This window comes from Phoenix dactylifera, chromosome 18, assembly GCF_051530095.1.
Source record: "Phoenix dactylifera cultivar Ajwa chromosome 18, Ajwa_hap1_PhDact_Kaust_v1.1, whole genome shotgun sequence".
Taxonomy (NCBI): domain Eukaryota; kingdom Viridiplantae; phylum Streptophyta; class Magnoliopsida; order Arecales; family Arecaceae; genus Phoenix; species Phoenix dactylifera.
This window is the reverse complement of record NC_143207.1, coordinates 458,353-477,032: the sequence shown is the minus strand read 5'-3', so window position 1 is coordinate 477,032 and position 18,680 is coordinate 458,353. Positions and strand designations below refer to the sequence as shown.

Below are 18,680 nucleotides of genomic sequence, written 5' to 3'. Positions count from 1 at the left end.
GCTTCACCGCTTTGTTATACCATTTGATAAAAGAAGAAAAAGAAGAAGAAGAAGAGAGAAGGAAAAGGAGGGGGAGGCACCTGTGGCAGTCGGCATGCCTTCGGCCACAGGCGTCGCCGGCCCTCAGTGGCGGCCACCTTGAGGACCGGTGAGCACCACCTTCCCTTGTTCCTCTTCTCTGTTCAGTGAAAACAGAGAAGGAATAGTGGAAGGAGAAAGAGAGAAAGAAAGAAAGAAAGAAAGAAAGAAAGGAGAAGAGAGGGAAGAAGGAGAAGGCCGACTGCTGTGGGCTTTTCCTCTTCTCCCGTGCGCATACCTCCTCCGTGGGAAGGAGAGAGTCGGCCGCCGCGGGCGCCGCCGGCCTCGTCTTGACGTCTCTCGAGCTCGCCGACCTCCCTTTGCGGGAGAAGAAGAAGAAGAAAGAAAGGGGGGAGGAGAAGAAGTCGGGAGAAGAGGAGGAGGAGGAAGAAAAAAAAAATAGAAAGAAGAAAGAAAGAGGGGAAGGAAGAAAGAAGTCGGGAGAAGGTTCTGGAGAAGAGAAGAAAAGAAAAGAAAAAAAAGAAAAGGGAAGGGAAGGAAAGAAAAGAAAAGAAAAAGAAAAGAAAAGAAAAAAAAAGAAAAAGCAAGAAAAAAAAAGAAAAAAAATAAATAAATAAATAAAGGGAGAGGATGGTTTATGGGTATGAACCCGAATCCGAACCCGAACCCGGAGGGGGCTAGACACTTCTGCAGGGTCGGCCCTGGGAGAATGTTAAAATTTAAGTTTTATATATATTGTGATGAATTTTAAAAGAAAAATATGATTTTTGGATATTAGGTTCTGCGAGGGATTTGTGAGATTAATTGGATTTGTTGTGGATCGCGTTCGATGTAAGTAATGAACTGCCTTCTCTAGACTATTCATTTATATAATATTATTTTTGCATCAAGTAAATTGTTAATGAATTTATATATGATTTAGGAATCTTACGAGATGATGATTTGAATGAAAAATGGATATGTGATCTGGAATAATATTTTTCGGATTATTGCTATATTTACTGTTCTTGCATCGTATATGCATATTTAGATCGGATTATGATACATGTATTATGTTACCAAAAGAATTTTGATGTGCAGCAGATTTAGAACTCTCAGCCTGGCTATGTTCTGGACCCTGCCAATAGGGGGTTATGCATTGGCAATTCCGGCCCCACCACAGGGTATAAGTGTGGTATTCTGGCCCACTCCGCAGGGTATAAGTGCGGTATTCTGGCCCACTCCACAGGGTATAAGTGCGGTTCTGTTTCTGGCCTAGCCACAGGGTATAAGTGTGGTCGTAGCTAAAGGTTGATGAGATGAATGTGATTTGTTTCGAATCAGATTTATGATTATGTATATGGATATATGAAAAATACGAATTTTAATGAATTTGTGCTTGAAAAGGAATTGATTATGTTATTATGTTGATTTATCGTAATTTGTATTTATATTTTATGTTATTATATGAATTGACTAGTTAAGGTGTTTATTACTTACTGGGCTGTCTAGCTCATTATACAATTTCTTACTGTTTTTACAGATCCGAAGAATTAGCTCGATCCGGGGGTTTTACAATATGGGAGAGCGAATACAAGAATTATGACACAAGTTATCTTAGATTACGTTTTATTTAATTTAATGTTCCATCTTTATTGTTCCGCTGCGTATTTAGAATTGTGAGACTTTATAATTTATGTCAGTCAATGGAATAAGATTGCATTTATTTCAGTTGAATTAATTTAGAATTACATAATTGAGGTGTTTTGGTTTAGATGCCTTGCATGCTCGTGGGGAGAGTTTTCTACGGGTGTGCGGCGGTTGGCGCGGACCCCCGGCTCGCGATCTCGGGCCGGGGGCGTGACAAATACCCATGTAATTAATATATATTTTCAAGCATGGCAACTATCAAAGCAAGGAGAAATATGAAAGTGTAGTGTGCATAAAATAGTATGACTTTTTCAGAGTACTAATACCTCCACCACAACATGGTACCGTTTGAATTTTAGGTGTACTACTCGAGTTCACAAGTGTTTACTACAGTTTATTAGGGCCTGATTCATCAAATTTTCGGAATATCTCATGTTGTCTAAAATTGTCAAGAATGGTTCGCATAAAAAGAAAGAGCTATCAATCCCAACTAAATATCCAAAGTACACAAAGGTCCAATACAATGGAGTCAAACCAGCCATTACCACATGTCACTGGGTTCAGCCCGACCAACCCTATTCATGTTTTTTTTTTTTTTTTACCAATGGTGATTACAATAGTCCAACCCCCTTAGGCTCTAGCAAGGTCCATGTAGCGAGTTTTCGGCCAATGACTCCTGATCCAGTTGGCTCAAGGCATTAGGTGAAACACCCCTCGGGCTTAATTACTCGAACCAGACTACGCCACGAGGTTAGACTTGTCATCTCCTCATTTATTTATTTATTTATTTTAATTTAATTTTTTTTTTTCAAGATAGAGAAGGTAAACTGAACCATATAATGTGACTGCAACGTGACTATAGGTCAACCAAGGTCGGAACATAAGGCACTTAGATGATCTAGCCGGGGTATTCAATCTCTATCTTTATGTGAAAACCAAATCAAGAACCTTATAGTACGGACAAGGATACTCGTACTTCTTTTACAGATACGGCTTAATAAAAATGCTGTGGAGTGATTGATTAAAACCCTATTTGATTTTGATGAGCTCAAAGCATTTGAGTATATTTCTTGTTTACTAATGAATTCAATTAAGTATTTCAGTGAAAATCTTGTCTAAGTGTCTCAAGACTTGGTTCATAGTTTTTGGATAAGTTAAGAAGTCAGCTTGAACCAAAGTCTGAGACTCGAGTCGACTCCAAGCGTATCAAGTTCACTGGCACGAGCTCGAGTCGACTCCGGATCAGTACGAGTCGACTCCGACTGAGAACAGACAGACGAACAGAAAGCTTCAACTCAGAACCTGTCAACGAGTCGACTCCCGAAGTGTGCGAGTCGACTCCGATGTTCACCGAGTCGACTCCAGGGTAGTAAGAGTCGACTCCAAGAGGAATACAAAGAAAAAGTCAGAGAGCAGTTTTCGGGTCTGAGATTCGAGTCGACTCCAGTGGAACGCGAGTCGACTCCGATGGTTGGCAGGTCGACTCCAAAGACAGCAAGAGTCGACTCTCAGCAGTACACAAAGAAAAAGTCAGAGGGCAGATTCTGGACTCTGAGATTCGAGTCGACTCCCGCATTACGCGAGTCGACTCCGAGACTCCGCGACCACAAAGAAGACAGAAGACCAAGTTACTGCCTCTGAGATTCGAGTCGACTCCCAGACAGCTAGAGTCGACTCCAAGGCAGCTTCACATCAAAGGGGCAGAAGACCAAGTTTCGGAAACTGAGAGCCGAGTCGACTCCGAGGAAGCTCGAGTCGACTCCAAGACTGGACGAGCCAAAAGACAGAAGATAGGGAGTTCGGGCTCTGAGCGCCGAGTCGACTCCCAGGACAGTCGAGTCGACTCGAGTGGACCAAATTCAAAAATACGTCCACGGACTTCATGGGATGAGCCGACTCCGAGAAAGCCAAGTCAGCTCCAGAAGTTGGCGAGTCGACTCTGGGTCAAGACGAGTCGACTCCCAGTCGCGAAGGCAACTTTAATTCAAATCTGGAACAGTTGCAGAGTCGACTCCGAAAAAGTATGAGTCGACTCCCGCTACAGACGAGTCGACTCCTGATCGCGCGAGTCAACTCCAACCCACCAACGGACACATTGTCAGACTGTACAGAGTGTGCAGAACGGGCAGAAAAAGCTCTCTAACGGCTAGTTTCCGTAGGGGTTGGTTTAAATAGCCACAGAGGACTGTAGCAAGGCAGAGAACAACCATTCCACTCCAAGTATTCAAGCATTCAACTCTGCAACTTGTTCTTCAACGAGAAAAAGGGAAGATCTGCATTTACTGTATCCACCTACATCTTCCTAGCAATTCAAGAAGCTCCTCCTGCATTCAAGTCGACTACACATTCAAGAGGAGACCGAAGTTTAAGAAGCCATTCCTTTTCTCCAACTTAAAAGCGTTTGAGGGCTTCTAAACTCCTTTTAGATTATACTGTCTTTCATCTGCTTTTGAGAAGCTTGTTTTTCTGTTTGTCTATTCTATTTACAACTTGTATTTGCTTGATTCAATCGGGGGATTGAATCAAGGGTATAGAGGTTAGTTGGTGAGCCTAGTTATTAAAACCAACGTGTGTAAGGGTTTGATTGTGATCCCGGGAAAACAATCGGGGTGGTTCTAGTCGGTGAGCCTGGGAAAACCGACCGAGTTCGTTGTGAGCTCGTAAAACAACAAGTTTGGTTGTGAGCTTGGAAAACAACCGGCTGTAATCCAAGGGGGTTATAGTGAATTCCCAAGTGAGACTTGGGGAGTGGACGTAGGAGCAAGGGTTAGCTCCGAACCACTATAAAACTTGGTGTTTGTGTTTGATTGTCTCTCTTCTTCTTCCTCTCTTATCACTCACAGCACATAGCATTTAATTAAACAACTTGCAATAGTTTTAATTAGTCATCCACAACGTTTTAAATATCCAAATTATTTTAAAACCCAATTCACACCCCCCCCTCTTGGGTTGTCTATCTGGGCAACAAATGCATTAAACAAATATGAACTCCTGAGGCCTTCCTATAATCATTAAGTACATATGCGGGGATCTAATAATAGGTCTCTGATCAGTCATAATATGCATGTGTTTCTTGCCGTAATAGTTGCACAAACTCAATATGAAAATACATGTGCATTTGCTTAGAAAAGAATGTAATTTTTTTTTTTTTTTTAAATACTTCCCTCCCCCCAACTTAAACATTGCATTGTCCTCAATGTAATAGATACAAGAAAGCTATAATGAAAGACCGTAGAGAAAATAATATTGAAGAGAAGAGGAATACCTTGAGCTGTTGATATCCAGAAAATAAAACCTACAAAGCTAGAAAAATAATTCTAACTAATATACACATACCTTTGCCTTCATGTTCAGTCATAAGAAGGCTCCCCCAAGGAAAAGGAGTCCTCTTCATCTGCAAAATTCTCAAGAAAAGGTTTTAACCTATGTCCATTTACTTTAAAAATTCTACCATCTCGTGGATTCTCAATCTCAACTGCCCCATGTGGAAAAACAGTTTTTATAATGTAAGGACCTGTCCATCTTGATCGCAATTTACCAGAAAACAGATGTAAGCGGAAATCATATAAAAGAACTTTTTGCAAAGGTTCAAAAGATTTTTTCAAAATTGATTTATCATGTAAGATCTTCATTCGTTCTTTGCAAATTTTAGCATTATCATAAGCATCTCTGCGAATCTCATTAAGCTCGTTCAATTGCAATTTTCTAGCTAGATCGGCATCTTGTAAATCAAAATTCAATTTTCTAATTGCCCAATACGATTTATGTTCTATTTCTACGGGCAAATGACACGCTTTTCCGTAGACTAGCCGGTAGGGAGACATGCCAAGATTGGTTTTGTATGCAGTACGATAAGCCCATAATGCATCTGATAGTTTCAAGGACCAATCTTTCCGTGATGGGTTCACCGTTTTCTCTAAAATACGTTTGATTTTCCTATTGGCTAATTCTACTTGGCCACTAGTTTGCGGGTGATATGGGGTAGCAACTCTGTGGGTGACACCATATTTTTTCAATAAGATTTCGAAAGGCTTATTACAAAAGTGTTTTCCACCGTCACTAATTATGATTTTAGGCATCCCAAATCGTGAAAAAATATTTTCTTTTAAAAACTTCAGGACAGGTTTGTGATCATTGGTCTTACAAGCAACAGCTTCTACCCATTTGGACACATACTTGACCCCAACTAAAATGTACTCATATCCAAAAGATGGTGGGAATGGGCCCATAAAATCGATGCCCCAACAATCGAAAATTTTGATAATAGTGATGGGTTGAAGAGGCATCATTTGCCTACGAGTTAGACTTCCAATACGTTGACATGGATCACATGTTCTGCAGAATTCGTGGGCATCTTTGAAGATAGTAGGCCAATAGAAACCACATTGCAAGACCTTTGCAACAGTTTTCTTAGAGGCAAAGTGTCCACCGCAAGCATCAGTGTGGCAGAAAGAAAGTACGCTTTGTATATCATGATCCGGTATGCATCGTCTAAAGATTTGATCGTTGCAATATTTAAATAAATAGGGTTCGTCATAGTAATAATTCTTTACTTCGAAAAATTTTTCTATCTGTCGACCCCCAATGTTCTGGCATCCGGTTTGTAACAAGAAAATTTACAATATCTGCATACCATGGCATACTAGAAAGTGCAAACAACTGCTCTTCAGGGAATGAGTCCTTGATGGAAAATTGTGGCACTGAATCATGAAAAACTAGCCGTGATAAATGGTCAGCAACCACATTCTCTACTCCCTTTTTATCTTTAATAGTGATGTCAAATTCTTGGAGTAGAAGTATCCATCGTATTAAGCGTGGTTTGGCTTCTTTCTTATCCAACAAATATTTTAGTGCCGCATGGTCCGTGAAGATAACAATAGGAGCACCAAGGATATAAGAGCGAAATTTATCTAAGGCAAATACTACTGCAAGCAATTCCTTCTCGGTGGTAGTGTAATTCATTTGAGCATCGTTTAAGGTTTTGCTTGCATAGTAAATGACATATGGCTTATTATCCTTGCGTTGTCCTAGGACAGCTCCTATCGCATAGTCGCTAGCGTCGCACATAATCTCAAAAGGTAATGACCAATTGGGTGGTCGAACGATGGGTGCAGTGCTAAGCATAGATTTTAACTTCTCGAATGCATCTTGGCAAGTTTCAGTCCAATTGAACGATGTATCAAGGGATAGGAGGTTACATAATGGTCGAGCTACGACACTAAAGTCCTTGATGAACCTCCTATAAAATCCGGCGTGACCCAAAAATGATCTAACATCTCTAACCGTCTTGGGTGCAGGTAGCTTAGCAATTAAATCAGTCTTAGCTCTATCTACTTCCATGCCCTTCGATGAAACAATATGTCCTAAGACAATTTCCTTTGGCACCATGAAGTGGCATTTCTTCCAATTCAGTATTAAATTCTTTTCCATACATCGAGCTAAGACAGCTTGTAAATGTGACAGGCAATCATCAAATGTGTCGCCAAAAATGGAGAAGTCGTCCATGAATACTTCCAAAAATTTCTCGTTCATGTCTTCAAAGATGCTGAGCATGCATCTTTGGAATGTTGCAGGTGCATTACACAACCCGAATGGCATTCGTCGGAAAGCAAATGTGCCAAAAGGACAAGTGAAGGTAGTCTTCTCTTGATCTTCTGGTGAAATTTCAATTTGATAATATCCCGAATAGCCATCGAGAAAACAATAGAAATCATGCCCTGCAACCCTCTCCAATACTTGGTCTAGGAAGGGTAGAGGAAAGTGATCCTTTCGTGTGACCAAATTCAGCTTTCGGTAGTCAACACACATGCGCCAACTCGTCGGGACACGAGTTGGAACTAGTTCACCTTGTTCATTTTCTACTACCGTCAAACCCGATTTCTTAGGAACGACTTGAGTAGGGCTTACCCACTTGCTGTCGGAAATTGGGTAAATAATACCCACGTCAAGCAACTTGAGGACTTCTGCCTTAACCACATCTCTCATTGTAGGATTCAACCTTCGTTGCATTTGCCTTGTGGTTTTGGCATTGTCCTCCAAATATATCCGGTGCGTGCAAATTAAGGGGCTAATTCCCTTCAAATCGGCAATAGACCACCCTAAGGCTCCTTTATGATTCTTTAGAACACCAAGTAATTTTCTTTCTTGGGTATGATCAAGTCCAGACGAGATGATTACAGGAAAAGTATCTTCGGGTCCAAGAAAAGCATACTTAAGTTCCTTTGGTAAGGGTTTCAATTCGAGCTTGGGTGCTTGCTCATGGGATGGTACTATTTTCACCTCTCGAGGCGACAATCTCTCAAATTCTCCTTCTTTTGGTCTCCACCCATTGACCATCTTGATATCCAGATTATCCACAATAGGTGTGACTGACAAATCATCATCATTGGTTCCATTAGAACACCAATCAATTAAGCTATCATTGGATGGGTTGTTAATTGCTTTAGCTAACAAATATTCTTCTACGATGGTTTCAACCCAATCAACCTCCTTACTCTCTTCGGAATCATTGGGTTGTTTGCACACAAAAAATGTTCAGTTCTAAGGTCATATTACCAAAAGAAAGCTTCATGACGCCATTCCTACAATTAATCAATGCATTAGAAGTTGCAAGGAATGGACATCCTAAAATGACCGGAATCTGAGACTGTGAGTTCGAAGCCGGATGTGTGTCCAATACAATAAAATCGACAGGAAAGTAGAACTTGTCTACTTGGACTAATACATCCTCAATAATCCCCCTTGGAATTTTAACTGACCTGTCAGCTAATTTCAAAGTGACGGAGGTTGGCTTCAACTCACCTAAACCAAGTTGCTCATATACAGAATATGGCAATAAATTCACACTCACCCCTAAATCTAACAATGCTCGCTCTATCCTAAAGTCACCTATGATGCATGAGATGGTTGGGCAACCTGGATCTTTATATTTAGAGAGAATGTTGTGCTGCAAGATAGCACTCACATTTTCAGTTAAAAATGCCTTCTTCTTAACATTTAATCGGCGCTTAACAGTACACAAGTCCTTCAAAAATTTGGCATATGAGGGTACTTGTTTGATTGCATCAAGAAGAGGTATGTTGATCTTTACTTGTTTAAAAAGCTCAAGAATTTCAGAATTAGGTTCGAGCTTTTGCAACGGCTTTAACCGTTGTGGAAAAGGTGGAGGAAAAGGACATTCAACTTTCTCGGTAGAAGTTGGAACCTCAACTTCTTCTTTGTCCCTTTCATCGACTTTGGGAGCATCAGAATTAGAAGTGACTTGCGGTCTCAATGGGATGGTCTGATTAATGACTTTTCCATTACGCAAAGTCATGATGCTCTTTGCATGCTCTGTATGCGAACTAGAAGGAGCCGTATTATTACAACCATGCATTTGTGGGTTAGGTTGGGGTTGAGCTGGAAGCTTACCTTTCTCTTGGGTACTTAGGACGGTAGTCAACATTGACAATTGGTTCCTTATATCTTCAAAATTTCGAGTATTTTGAGCATTGATATTAGCTTGACCTTGTAGAAAAGTTTGTATGGCTTGCAAGGTATCCTCGATATTTGGCTTTTGAGAAGGTGATGGTGCATAAGTAGGATGTGCAGGTGGAGGAGCTGAATGGTGTGACTGTTGAGGATGATCGTTTTTCCACCTAAAGTTTGGATGATTCTTCCAACCAGGGTTATAGGTATTCGAGTATGGATCGTTATAAGGCTTTTGGTAGGAGTTCATAGCATTTGCTTAATCGTGCAAGACTTCTTTGAATGCCGGTATGGTGGGGCAATCTGTAGTGGTATGACCCGACATATCGCAGATACCACAACACTCGTTTCTAAGCTCTATAGTTTTGACAGGCTCAACCTTCCTAAGCTCAATTTCTTCTACCTTCCTAGTGAGGGCTGCCATTTTAGCGTGAAGATCATCCTCAGTTCTGAGGTTGTAAAGGCCTCCCTGTACAGAGCTAGTAGGCTTAGGCAAAGACTTGTTGTTTCTATCCCCGTTATCCCAAAGTTGGGCAGTCTCAGCAAGGAAATCCAAATACTCCCATGCCTCATCAGGTTGTTTTTCTAAAAATCTACCATTGCACATGGTCTCTACAAACTGTTTCAACTGTGGAGATAAACCTTCATAAAAGAAGCTAATGGTTCTCCAAGTTTCGAATCCGTGATGAGGGCATGAGAGAAGAAGGTCTTTAAATCTTTCCCAACATTCATAAAATGTTTCATTATCTTTTTGTTGGAAATTGCTGATATGTCTTTTCAAAAAGTTGGTCCTTTGTGTGGGGAAGAACTTCTTTAAAAATTCTCTTTGCATATCTTGCCAATTTCTTATTGATCTAGGTCGCAAAGAGTTTAGCCATGTTTTGGCCTTATCCTTTAGAGAGAAAGGAAACAATGTCAACTTGAGGACATCCTCGGTGACATTTGGCACTCTAAATGTAATGCTCAATTCTTCAAAATCCTTTAAATGAAGATACGGACTCTCGGACTCTAACCCATGAAACTTGGGCAGCAATTGGATTACCCCTGGTTTGATGTCAAAATGTCCTACATTATCAGAAAAAATTATGCATGAAGGCTGACTAGTTCTAGTCGGTTGTAGGTATTGTCTTAGAGTCATAACATGGGGTTCTCGTTCTCGATTGTGGTGACTCCCCGCATCTTCATTTAGATCAGCCATCTCACAAGGTGTGAGATATTGCGAAGGAATTTCAGAGGTATGTCCTAAGGGATGATCTAAAGTTGTACGACTTAATCGACCGGTGTCGTCCCTATTCCACTTTAACATGCAAAATAATTCCCTCTCTTTTTTTTTTCTTTCTTTTTTTTTAAAAAAAATAAAATAAAAAAAAATATAAGTACCAACTAAAGATACCCTAAAACGACATCCTAAAACAAAAATCTTATTCTCAATCAAACATGCAACAAAACATTACACCTCAATTTCTAATGTTTTTCTTAAATTTCTAGACAGCTCCTAACTGGTTTGAAGAGGTCACCTAAGCCTCCAATCCGGTCTAATGAACTGAGTTGACCAGGTAAGCTCCCAGGTAAGTGGAGGGGTCACGATGCGTTCGCAAAGGTCCCACTTAAAACCCACTTGCCTCGAACAGATGAACTGTCTCTCTTATAGGGACAAAGCTTGCCTAGACATCAACTAAGCCACAGAGCGAAATTGGTGCAACTTTCGGTGGTCTTCGTCCTATTGAGCTCGAATGTCCTTAGGGGCCAACGTCTAGTTGATTTTAGTTAAGCTTAGGATATTTATGCACTGGGGTGATTTTTGGGCTAAGGACGAGTGATGAAATCCCGACCTTATCTTTTTAAATGGGTTCAACCCTTAGAATATTTTATGCTGATGCCTTATACTATATGCAACAATCAAGAGATTTTTTTTTAATGTTTTATGACATGACATTAAATTTCATTGAATAGGTGATCAAGCAAATTAATTATTTTTTTTTTAAAATTTATGAGTTGAAGTCTGAAATTTGAAATTTGAAATTATAAAAATTTTTTTAAAATTTTAGGTTTTCCCACTTTTTCTAATTTTGAATGATCACACTTGATCTTTTTTTAAAGTTTTTTTTTCTTAAATTTTCAATTAGCAACAAGGGTTAATGAGATATGATAACAATAAAATTCTGATTCTAAAAAAAATAAATGCAGAAAATTTAAAGTAGAAAGCATCAAGGTTTCGTATTAATCTGATGGTCTTAAAAATGTCAGAATATCAATCAGACCGTTCAGATTATCTAACAATGTGTCTTGCACTAGCTGACCAAATTTGAGTCAAATCAGATGGCTAATTTCTATGATATCAGAGTTTGATGCAAACTGTGTAGGGAATTAAAAATAGTAGTAAAGATGCAATTTTTTTTTTCAAAAGAAAAATACTAACTACTCAGGTAAAAATTAAATCTAAAATTATACTAATAACTCAGCCATTCCCCGGCAACGGCGCCAAAAACTTGATGCTAAAATAAAACTGTTCTCCCAAGTGCAGGAGATTCGCACAAGTAGTATAACTCGGAAGTTCGAGGTCGATTCCTCAGGGAACGATCTATGGATTATTAGCGTAATCTCAGATTAATTAATTCAGTTAATTTGTTGATTAAGATGATGTTTTGCAAATAGAAAACAAATCAATACACAGAGAATCAAAGTATGGATAGATTAAGATGGAGTAGGGATCTGGAATCCCCCTTGATAATTTTGCATTCAAGAAATAAATTCTTCGATTCTTGATTAAAGATATCAATGTAAGATAGATCAAAGCATGGGATATATTTTAGGGGCATATGAACTCTATTTCTAAGCATTTATCGTGCCTATTACATCAACGACAAATCAAATACTAAAGCGGTCCACATGTCGATCAACATAAACCATTAAAGAACTATCTACAAAATAATTATGCAAGAATCCATAATATATTGGAAATATAAATCTATAAGAATTAAAGGTTTAGAATTTACTTCAATGATAGAAATACATCAAGGGTTCCTCCATCACCCTTCACCTAAAGGATTAGCTAGCCATCAACATCAAAGACTCTCCCCTGTTACTCCTCTCTCTATTTTTTTTCTTTTTTTCTTTTCGGAAACAGGGCATCCCCTGTTCTCTTTTTTTTTTTCAACCCCTGCAGGCGGCCCCGCTCCTCTCTTCCTTTTTTTTTTCGAATGAGAGCCCCTCATCTTGTTCTTCCTCCACCCCTTCTTATAGATTGCCGGAGCATGGAGTGGAGGAGAAGCGGGTGCGGGATCTCGGGAGGTAGATCCGTGAACGTTGGAGGCCGCCACGGGATTGACGGGAGGAAGCTGTGGAGGTGATTGCGGGCGGAGGCATGCGTTCATGAGGAGCTCAGATGTGGGTCCGGCAGATGGCTGAGAGCACGGGAGAAGCGGACACGGTGGAGACGGGATGCTGGGATGCGTTGCAGATCTGGTTGTGCGAGAGGAGCGGACGGCCGGGAAGAAGCTGGGCGGTGGCAGACGGTCGGGCGGTGATCGCGGGCTCGCGGGAGCTGTGGAGGTGATCGCGGCTGCTGGGAGGTCCGGGAGATGATCGTGGACCGCTGTGGAGGAGGCGGATGCTTGGGAGGCCTGATGCGGAAAGATTTCCTCGCGGATGCTATGGAGGAGAACACAGACGACGTGCGGATGCCGGAGGTGATCGCGGACGCGGACGACGTGCGGGTGCTGGAAATCCGGAAGATCGCTGGGGATGAAGCTTGGACTCGTGGACGGTTTGGGATGCTTGGATGTGGAAACAAGGGAGCCGATCGCAGTTGAGGACGACGCGCGGACGCTGCTGGGAGGCGGACGGACGCTGGCGGATGACTGGGTGCTGGGATACAGGGTCGCAAGCAGAAGGAGGAAGCTGGGAAGCGCCTTAAACGGGCGGAAGATGAGGGCCTTGATCGCGGGATCTGGATGAGGGGTTGCGGGAGATCAAATCACAGATCCGTTGCGGGCTTTTGGATCCTCCCGGATGATGAAATTAGACCCTTAGTGGATCCATCTTGTGCTGCCTCCGGATGGCTGCCATGTGTCCCTCGGGTGCAAGTGTGCTCGACCAGGTTCAATTCTATTCCAGTGTAATCAGTCTTGAAGTCAACCAAATGCACATTTAAACTTTGATTTACGATAATCTGTGCCAAATAAAATATAAAATTAATGCAGCCTTTTTATCATTATTTGTTAGCAATAAAATTAATTTAAGCAATGTGTATAACGCACTTTTATGCTCTCATCACAGGACAGGTGCCGTATAGAGAGGTGCAAGACTAGAGGTTGCCTGCTAGCTGTGCTGCTCCATAGTATAATGTAGAATAGAGGTTTATATATTTTTGGTGTATTATAAACCTTTCAGTTGTGTATAGTATACAGTTATAAACATAGATCTTGTTGTGGATATGGGTTGGCCTGGGATGGATTGGGAACTAGGTTTTATACATATCAGTTGTGTATGCTTGTGATAATGTATTGCTATATATTGTCCAGGTTTATTATGTAACAGGCTATGTGATTGCTGCTCTGATAGGTGGAGTGGTTGTATGTTTTGATATATCCTGACAGGTTAACATAGATCAAAAGTGCTCATTTTGTGCATATATCATGCCAAAATGTTTCCGAGGTTTAAGGATGTTTGTGTTAGGTTAGTAGGGTTCTACGTGGTGGCTGGTGGCCTTATGCCTACCCGCACCCTAGGACCGTCGCGGCGGCCTGACGGATCGGGGCGGGGGTCGTGGCAGCGTGTACTTCTCATAGAGGCCATTCATGTGCATGGCTGCGAAGTCAAGGATCAAATCCACATGTTTCTTCCATCATAAAAGGTATTAATTTTATATTAATCTTTTATTTTGGAGTCAGGGTCTAGGTCCGATTTTTCGAGGTTTTACCCTCCTTTGGGGCTCCTCACGGAGTTATCTCCGAAATCTATTTGATGGATATTCGGAGATTAATTGTAATAGAGTGTTTACCTTTCAGATCTGATAGTTAATTATGCATAAAGTTTTAGCATAATTTTTTAAATGATTCCGGCATAATCCTATTTGTTCTTACAATGCTGATTTCTAGATTTAATCTTGTAAGCATGCACGAATTAAATTGTTTGATTCGATTTTTCCGCTGCATTTTTGAAACTTAAAAAGAACTATGTATGGTTTGATCCCCCTTGTGAAAGGGTACGTCGGCAATCCGATCAGGTTCAGCCATGATTTTCAAAAAAAAATAAATCAGCATGCTTATTACCGAAGAACCTAGGATTCACTTTCAGTGGTATCAGAGCCAGGTTCGTGTTTAAACTTTTATATTTTAATTCTTGCAATTAAATCTAAAATCATGAACATGCTTAGATTAGATCTAAAGTATTTTTTATGATTGATTTAATTGCTGATTATGCATGATTAACTAGATTTGAAATTTTGAATGCATATGATGCATGTTTGTGTTAAGATTTGTAACATAAACAAATCTAAAATTATAATATTATTTAGATTAGATCTAAATTAAATTAATGATTCAATTGATCTCTGATTTTAAAGAACAAATCAGATCTGAAAATTAAAAAAAAATTACATAAGATGTATGTTGTTTGAATTAATTCATGTAGTTATGTATATATGATGCATCAACATAAAATATAATGACTTAAACATGAATTAAATCTGATTACATATGATTAATTACAAATACTCAGATCTAAAAATGAGTTTTTAGAACTGAAAGATTGTAATTAATATGTAATTAAAAAGAAATATGCAATGATCAAAACTTTCATAAGTCTAAACTTAATTGAGAATTAAGTGTTATGAAATAGAATTGTAACTCAATTAATTGACATTGCATAATTCTTGGGGTATATGGGTTAGCTCAAATCAAGTTCTTAGGATTGGGTTAGACCTAAGGTTAGAATCAAACATGGTCTAATTAGAGTTAATTGATCAATCTAATTAAGTAGTAACTAGATTAGGTCAAGAAAACTCTAGGTCAAATACAATAGTTGTAGATTGATCAATTTCATGTCTTTGATTAGACCAAGATGAAACTTGATTTAGGCTCAGAAGTAGAGCCCGAGTCATTTGAGCGATCAAATCGAAATTGATTAACCAGTCGGTGTCTAAGGTAAGTTTGGCAGACTCGACGGATGGTTTTTAATTGGAAGCTACTCGCACTGATTCATCTTTGTCGAGTTAATGGCATATCCCTTCCACCGATCTCACTTATTTGGCCGACATGGTCAATCACATTTTAATTGGATCACTTAATGATTCGAGTTAGCCTATGCCTATAAGAAAAATCAGTTTGACTGATTTAGGTACATCCTTAACCGGTTTGAGTCTAATCTGATTTGGTAAAGTCAGTGAGAGAAATTAGACTAACCGGATCTTCTAATCTATCCTAATTATGAAATCCTCTAAAATTATTAGGTCCTTAAAATGAAATAGTTATGGGGATAACTAGGTCATAGCCTTCCATTAAGTTGGATGATAATGGGTCCAATGTTTTGATAATTATTGGAGGCGCTGAAAGAGTAGATGCCCTACAAGCCAATCGCAATATGTATTGCGAAAAGTTTTTTTCTTTTGATTTGTCCAAATCATGTACATGACATTTAAATATGAATAAAGGCGTTATGTTTTATCATATGCTGTTGATTATATTTATGATAAACTCCTTAATTTAGGGCAATGGTTTTAAGACTATGATGAGATCATACTAGTGAGACTTAAAATTCTAAAATCCTAATCTTAAATATTCCCAGTCATTGGTACATTGAGTCGGGGATCAATGATTACCGGAAAGACTGGCATGTCTTATGTATGCTCGATGCAGAGGATGATTGATCTCACAATCATTTGTGTGGAGACACTAATACAAAAATGTGGGTGCTCATTAAAGGAATGAGTTCACTGAATTGACCTACAAAGAGAAATCTTATGAAGTCTTACTTACATGTCAAAAGATGATTCTCTTAGTGGGAGTTGTGCAACTGATCCTATGACCTGAGATCACCATGGTATCTTGTGCACATGAACTCATATTTTGGTTTACACTCATTCATGACAATAAGTTATGTATGAGGTCTTCTGGATATGGTGAATTGTGTACGAAGATTATGAGTAGGTCAACAAGGAATTAATCACTTCTAGTAAGAGAAGATAGCATCCTATTTATTCTAATCATATGATAATTCAGGAAACCTTTGATCAAAGTAGAATGAAAATTAGAAAGAGTTTCTAATGTTTCATTATTTGAATTATCATTAAAAGATTGAGAAAAATATGAATATGAAATTGAGTTTGACATATATTCATACTCATATGCATTTTTGGGATGCAGTTTGATTAAAGGATTGAATTGCATGGTAACTTGCTACTGAAGGGTATTTTTGGTATTTCCACCAAATTCCATATTTTCCGGGTAGACATGACACGTTGCTAGACGTCAATCTTGTTTTATAGGTTTGATCAAATTAAAGAGTTAATTCGATCACCAATTAGAAAGGATTCTAATTGTTAAGTTCGGGTTCGCGCAGTTTGGACTTAAATCGATTAGAAGAGTTCAAATCAAGTTGGGTCAACTCGCACTCACACCTATTGCTGGCTAAGTATGGAACCCAATGGGTCACACACAAGAAAACTTATCAAGGGTCTAATTGGATTAGATCATGTTTGCAAGATAAACATCCTAGCAGGTGTTGCAAACCTTAGCTCCTAATTTGAATTGGATTCGAATCTGATTCGAATTGGATTCGAATCTGATTCTTAATTGATCTAATTTGATTAGATCATATTCTAATATGGGTTAGCCAAGAGTTGGCACCTAATTGGCTTGGTTTGAGTCTAATTGGATTAGATTTAATAAATCATTCAATCTAGACCGTTAGATCTTGATCTACCGTTGGATGAAGACATAATGGAGAGTTGGTTTAACCCAATTGGATTGGGTTAGAGGATGGCTACCATAATTGACCATTGGATCTTAATCCCACCATTGGATGAAGACATAATGGGTCAAGTGAATGGCGCTTTGCATTGGAGCCCTTGGATCATCATCATGAAAGATCAAGAGGTGAGGCGTGATGGACATGTGATTAGCATGTGATGTTGACTTGGTCAAAATATGGCACCACATGAAAGGACATATCATTTGATACACCTCCTCACTTGATCTGCACCTCCTCTTATTTGATATGGCCCTTTAGATGATGCCCTTTCATGAGAGGATGTGTGGATGGGATGCATCCCTTGGAGATGCATCCCTACACCTATTATAAATAGGTTAGCACTCCATGGGTTTCATCATTCCAATTCCACCCCACTCCTCTCTTCTTTCTTTCTTACATTAGTTTCTTTCTTTCTAGCATTGCTTCTAGTGTGTCCTAAGCCAAGACAAGGTGGTCTTCTTTAGGACAAAAGGATTAGAAGTGATTTTAGAAGGCTAAAGAAAAATAGAAAGGAAGGAAAGTAAGCCATTAGAGTTCTTTAGAAGAATTCTGCATTAAGGATCAAAAGTCTTTGGAGCTAAAGTCTTGATCAAGTTTTCGTGTGGATCACCATTGGAGGGCGGACACTTGGACGCCTCGTGGAGATTGTACACTTTGGATTAGCGTTTGAGGTATTCTACTAATTCTGCATTTATTTTATATCATTTGATTGTAATCATTAAGGTGATCTAGGCTTAAAAGGGTTTCATGCATAGGGACTTTATTAAGAAATTTTTAAAATCCCTAGCTTCCGCTGCGCATTATAACATGCTAAAACCCTACAGTGGTATCAGAGCCATCCTTAATTGGTTCAATCAAATAATTATGTATGATGTATGATTATTAATTTACTATGAGATAGTAATGTCATATGCTTAGAGAAATGCTGAAATGTATGATTAATATATGATATGTTATGTAATAAAATATCATGATATGAAATTTTCCATATGAAAATATGTTGAAGCATGTTAATTAATTGCTTATGATTTATACATGCTATGAGATAGCTATGATGCATAATAGTTTATTTTAGACATGTTAAATGTATGTTACAATTAAAGAATGTGCTAGAGACTAGTAAGCCCTCAATAAAAATTATATTAAGTCATAGTGTTGAAAAACTTTGAGCTAACCCATTCTAAAACAATTAATCTAATTGGTGTCTAAGGAAAGCAGTAAAGGTGGTTACTTAATTATGACCTTACTCTCTGAGTAAGGGGAGCCTCCCACCTGCTTACCTGGCCAATTGTTTGATTGCCTATTATGGATAAGCTTAATATTGATATAACACTATTGATAGCCTTCCTTCATGCCTCGATATTATTATGTCAAGATCCATGCTAGTTTGTTGTGCTAACACAAGACTTGCAATGGGGACTGATGTTATACTGCCTTGGTGCATTAAGATGCTTATGGCATATTTTAATATATTGCCTTGTTGTGCAACCACAAGGGCAATATTATTCGAATATGACTATATGGAAATGAAGGGTTTGACTTAACTAAAATATTATTGTTTGTTGTGCTAACAC

General features: G+C 39.1%; 1 non-coding gene across 1 annotated transcript; it reads left to right on the top strand.

Moving 5' to 3' along the window:
• Positions 1-9,812: 9,812 nt before the first annotated feature.
• On the top strand, positions 9,813-9,921 carry LOC120105089 (small nucleolar RNA R71). The gene has a single exon (XR_005507483.2). It is a non-coding gene; the product is annotated as a small nucleolar RNA R71 (small nucleolar RNA).
• The last annotated feature ends 8,759 nt before the right edge of the window (positions 9,922-18,680 follow it).